The following is a 6,000-nucleotide window of genomic DNA, read 5'->3' on the forward strand; positions in this document are numbered from 1 at the left end:
TAAATTGGCTAATTTGCGCATGATAAGACTACCCAGGGAGCTGTCTGTCCTTGTGAAAAGCTGTTTTATTTTTTAAATGAGGTGCTAATGTTTCGTTTAACGCTTGCATAGAGCTCCACGGGAGGCGTAATTGCGCGCAAGGCAAAGACCAAGCGGCACAGAAAACGGAAACAGTGGCAGTGCGCCCTCAAGATAAAGAAAACTGTCGCTATAATATGCCTATCAAATTCCGATAAGACTCATGTATATACTGTGTGACTCAATTGTGTCTCACAGTAACCTTATTTTCCTTACAGGCACTGCCAGTTCCCCCTTTGTGTGGCAAAAATATTCTCCTATTGCCACAGAGACTTGAAGTGTGTCTGTAAACAGTGTCTTAATAGTGAGCTTATTGCACTTAATGGTAGTCTTTTTTTAAATCTCCTATGATATACCTCCCCCACAATATTCATGTAGAGAGTTATATTGTGTTTTCACTCAGTAGTGAATTCACAGAGCTGTCATCATACTTTGTGAATTATGGGCTAGTATACATGTATATATTTTTCTATGATATTGGTTTGGCATCCTTTTCAACTTTTTATGAGGGCAGAAAGTAAAGACATTGCAGTTTGCTGTCAAAAACACCTTTAGCAGCTTAAAGGTAATAATATCTTGTATTTTCTATGGATTGCCATTTTTTTTTTTTTTTACCTCAGAGGATGAACTTGGAGTCATTCATGTATGATGCTGCTCTGCTGCGTCTTTGTACCTGCCCAAGTCTGCTCAGTAATGGTCAGAAATAGTCACAGGTTATTGTTGTGATTATCATCATCATCATCACCGTCATGAACTGATGAACTATTCACAGGATGCACAAATCAGGCAGCCTGTGATAATAAGGTTACACTGAGCCTCCGCATACCAGCCAAGAGAGGCCAGACATGTGATTAGCACATCTGTTCGAAACTTGATATTCATTTCAACAAGAGGTTTGTCTTTTTGAATAGACATGTTGTCCTCTGCTGCCTGTCCGTGCATGTACGCGTGCACACACATACACACACAAATGCAGGCAAACATGCACAGACACACGCACACACACACTTGACAAACTAGCCCGTTGTCCAAAATCGTGTTCCTGCAGTGTTTGGGTGCTAGGAGGACGGTCTGCGGTTTTGCAGTGCAACTACAGGATGTAAAAATGAAGCATCTTCCTCCCAGGTTGCCATTCAGGCATAATGCAACATTGTGTGTGTGGGGGCCGGGGTGTGGCGGTGCAGTTTAAGTTTAGTGGTATTGTGTTTGGAGGTGAGCCAGGTCTTTATCATGTGAGGCAAGTTTTCACAGCCAACCCGCTGAATGAGTAAAATAACTGGCGGAAAAGCTCATCTTGCCTTAGATGAGGACATAGATTGATTAAATCCAGTCAGGGATATGAGATAAGAAAGACGCTCTCTTAATGGTTGTTTGCTTTTGATTAGGAAACAGAGTTGGGCCAGCCAGCGCACCGTGGAGGTATGCATGCGAGTGTATGTTTATGTGCACGAGGTAGGGCGTGATATTTTCCCAATAATAAACGCTGGTATTTGAGATGTGTGAAAAAGGACACATAATAAAAAGGGGAGTGAGGGTAAGGCGCTGGTCACAGTGTGGGAGAGTGGTAGAGGGAGCAGAGGGAGGGATAGACGAGGGTGAGAGAGGGCGTTCGCTTTGCTGTGCACGGAGATAATGATTTACTCTGCGGAAGTCCACTCATGTCCTGTTTGCAATGCACTCGGGAATTACTGAGTCGTGGACGCTGTGAGAAAACATCTCCCCTGACCAAAACCTTAACAAACAGACTGCAACCGCAGAATAAAACCTAGAATCACGCCAGATCCAAAGTTAATGTGTTCAGTTTAAAATCCCATTCTTTCGGTCAGAATCAAGTGCTCCGGCTGAAGAAAGGAAGCCCATCAAGTGTGCTTGCTTGCCAGATCCTGGACTTTACCTCTGAGATGGTGAGACAGAGATATGCTAATACATCTTTATCTTGTAAAGAAAAGCTTCGAGGAGATTTAGCCAATCTGCCGGACACAATTCCAAGAGCCTCGGTGGCATTTAGCAGGCTCGCGCTAACCCGGGGCTGCTTGTTAAGACTTCATTAGCTGTGTTTGCTCAGGCCTCTTCTCTCCAAAGAGATGGAGGAGGGCTCCCCAGGCCCCAGCCTTAGCCCCACTATAGACACTCCATATGGGGCTTGTTTGCTCACGGCTGGCCTGGTAATCACTTTCAGGTGGAGCTGGAGGAGACGGAGCGAGGCTGAAGGGATTTTGGGAGAGCTGGAGAGCTGGACACCCCCGCCCCCAACCTGCAACCCCCGCTGGCAAGCCCTTTCCACCGGGGTACTCCTGAGGTGATGGAGCATGGAGCGTGTACCCTGTGAATTAGCTCACCTAGGGCCCATTACCTTAACAAACACAGCCGGCCCCTCCAATCAGCCTACTGCTGGGAGGACAGGCAGCCTCAGGAAATCCTACAGCCACTGTCCCTCTCTGTGTAACTAAGCAGGGTGTGTGTGTTAGCGTGTGTGTACACATGCATGCGGTTAGTTTGCATGGGGAGAAGCGAGTATAGAGAACAGGATCGGTGAGATGGCAATAGATTGCTGTTATCAATTACCGCATCTGTGGTCACAACCGACATGGGCAGCTAATAGTGTGATTTTTTTTTTTTTTTTTTTTTAGCTTTTTCCAGCCTGAAAGCAAAATGCTGTCAGATTGCTGAGCTAACAGGGAGGCATCGCTAGCTTTAGACTTCATTTACATTGTTATTCATATGTTACTAATACACTTTGCTTAATAAATAAGTGCAATGAAGTCGTCTTTGTTCGTATGACATAACATTTGACATTTATCTGTCACCTGTTATCTGTTACCTGTCTTCTCCTCACCTGAACTGCAGATCCACAGGTCAGGTGTTTAAGTTCAAATCATTCAAGATCAAGTTAAAATAACAACACAATAAAGGAAATATAACTCTTTTAATATATTATAAGCATTATTATAATTGTAACACTTTAATCTCATGAGTATACTGGGAATATTTGTTGAATGGTGGTCATAAGTCATTTTACATAATCAGTGCAAGTTGAATCCAAGCCATTAAATGGCAGCAAGAGCCTATTTCACAATGACACAGACATGCTTGAAGTGGTTATGTAGTGTAGGTTATGCTGGAAAATCTTGAGGGGGAAAAAGTAGCTTCACTTTTCATTTAAGAAACTAATTAAAAAACAACATTGCCTCCATGAGGAGAATCTGTATCGTTCTTCCTCGAGCCAAGTAACGGACCATTATTGGCTGCGATCCCTGAGCCAGTGTGCGTGTGTGCGTGTGTGTGTGTGTGTGTGTGTGTGTGTGTGTGTGTGTGTGTGTGTGTGTGTGTGTGTGCGCGTGTGTTATCGTGTGATTGTTTGGAGTTTTCAGCTATCCGATGCCACAAGAATCTGGCCAGCCAGCAGTGGTCTGCTTTTGGCTGGTATGAGGCCTGCTACTTGACACCCCTGTCAGATTTATCTCCCCTCTTGTAAAACAGCATGCAACTTGTTCTCTCCGTCCAGAAAGGTAAGCGAGCCCACAGAGATTTGCCTTGCTCAGGAAACACACACACACACACACACACACACACACACACACACACACACACTCTCTCTCTCTCTCTCTCTCTTACAAACACACATTAGAGAGTGAGCTGAGTTTTTAACCCCTGCTTGTAATCGGAGATGAGGCCTGCCTGCCTGGAATGACACATGGACGGCACTTAAGCAGGTAGACTTGCCATCTGGTTACAACACATGGGGTGGAATACTACTCTTTGGATCCTGAAGGCGGTCATTTCATTTTCACGCGCTGCCGCCCGTCATCATAGTGTAGATGGAGATTGGATATCGTGGAGAGCCTGCCTGGTTGCTCGGGGGCTGATCCTGGCCAGACTGGAGAGGGTCGCAAGGTGTCTGCGCCCATTTCTGTGGGGTCCATCGACAGAAAGAAAGAAAGAAAGAGAAGGGTGCTAATTAACCTCTCTTATTGCCATTCATATCTCCTACCTACTGCTATGAGTTAAAAATCTCTTGTTTAGATGTTAAATTGTCAGACACTATCACTCTTGGGAGGTATATGTGTTGTCAAGCCCCATAAGTCTTGGGAATGTGGCTCAAATGTGTATATAGCTGCCTTGTCTTGCTGAATTCTGTCAGACTCCTAAAGTTGCAAAGAAATGTCATTTTGAAGGTGTTTTTGTCTGTAATGCAATGTATGCCTCTATGAAAGAGGATGTTGGGGCGGGACATTTTGATGGTATTACTGGTTGGAAATTTTACGCACACCTACATATATTCAACAAGGGGTAATCGCCGAATATACAGTGGAAAACTCAGGAGATTTTGATTAGAAATACAATGAAAAAGCATGTAAGTGTCATCATTTATTGTTCATTTGTTGCACATGGAGAATTAAGGTAAAAAAAAAAAGTCGTTTTTCATTTCATACTTTGTGCTGGCAAGTTAAAATAAAAGTCGATCTGTATTAATGCACAGTGACAGAACATGGCATAGGTGTTCAAAACAGTGGATACAGCTGATTAGCGTGACATTATTTTTCACAAAACCATATTGATTCTCTAGCCCTCTGCATTGATGTGTAACATGTATGCACTTCATTTTCATATTATAGTGTGGCATCCACAACTTGTGTTAAGGAAGTGAATCCTGCAAATTCTGTTTTATCAAATTGTAATCTGATTTTTGAAATTGTTTTGAGTGAGTTTGTCACTTGATTTATCATATAAGACACTGTATGTTTAATTAGTCTACCTAGGTCTTATGCAGTAGTTCAACTTGAACTCACAGAGACGACTTCCATAACAGCAACATTACGTGGTGGTGGCACAAAATTAATTCAAATTATGTGCTGCTAGTACAAAAACAATGTAAATGCAAAGTCCATCAGGACAAATTATGTGATAACACCACAGGTTAAAATTACATGCCATCAACAACAAGCGTTAGCAAGCAAACAGAGTTAGGTTAAAGCACGAAAACGTCATGGTTAAGGTTGAGGAAAGGTCATGGTTGACATAAGCAAGCTAACATGCTGTCTGAGTGAAAGTCATGTGGATTGAGCCATCTACCACCCCACTCCACTCTGCTTATGCAGATTTTTTATACTCTATACTATTGGTAATTTGTGTGTCCAGTATAATGATAGAAACTAGTTTTTATGGTTCTAGCACATAATTTTAACCCATTTTGTGCCACCACCATGAAATCCCTTTGTTAAGGAAGTCATGTTCATTTCATGCATTTCTGTAAGACCAGGCTTCATCAGTTTGTATTTTAAGCTCTATTTATAGATACTCAGTCAACTCTGTAGAGCATTGCAGTGTACTGTGACAAAGTTTGTATTGTGACCCACATATTATGATGCATATTGCATTGTGAGGTCCTTACCAATGCCCAGACCAAGGCTAGGTAACATTAAGTACATGTCCTGGTACATGGTGTCTCAAACTGAACACATGGATGGCTTAACAGTGCAGTCTCATGATGATGACATCAGAGCCTGGCTCCAAAATGTACAGAAATTTCTATGGAAGCACTGGGCCCAGTAACAAGCTTCCCCTCTCCCTCTCTCTCTCTGCATATCCATCACTTTTTTCCTGCTCCCTCACTTATCCTCTCCAGCTCATCATCTCTCTCTCTCTCTCTCTCTCTACCTCTCTATCTCTGTGTGTGGCGTACTGTGAAACAGATGGCGAGGGCAAGGATGACCGCCAGACAGAAGGAGGGAGAGAGAGAGAGTGAGAGAGCGGCAGAAAGAGAGAGAAAACGACAAGGTAGGAAAGTGGGAAACCATATCCGTTGGGTGAGAGAAAGAGAGCCAAAGAGGGAGCAGATGTGTAAAACACAAACGACCTTGTGGAGTTTGCGACTCGTTCTTGGCGGGCTTGCACTGCTATCAAACCCCCCTATCGCTCTTA

The sequence above is a fragment of the Myripristis murdjan genome, chromosome 20 (genome assembly GCF_902150065.1).
Source record: "Myripristis murdjan chromosome 20, fMyrMur1.1, whole genome shotgun sequence".
NCBI lineage: Eukaryota > Metazoa > Chordata > Actinopteri > Holocentriformes > Holocentridae > Myripristis > Myripristis murdjan.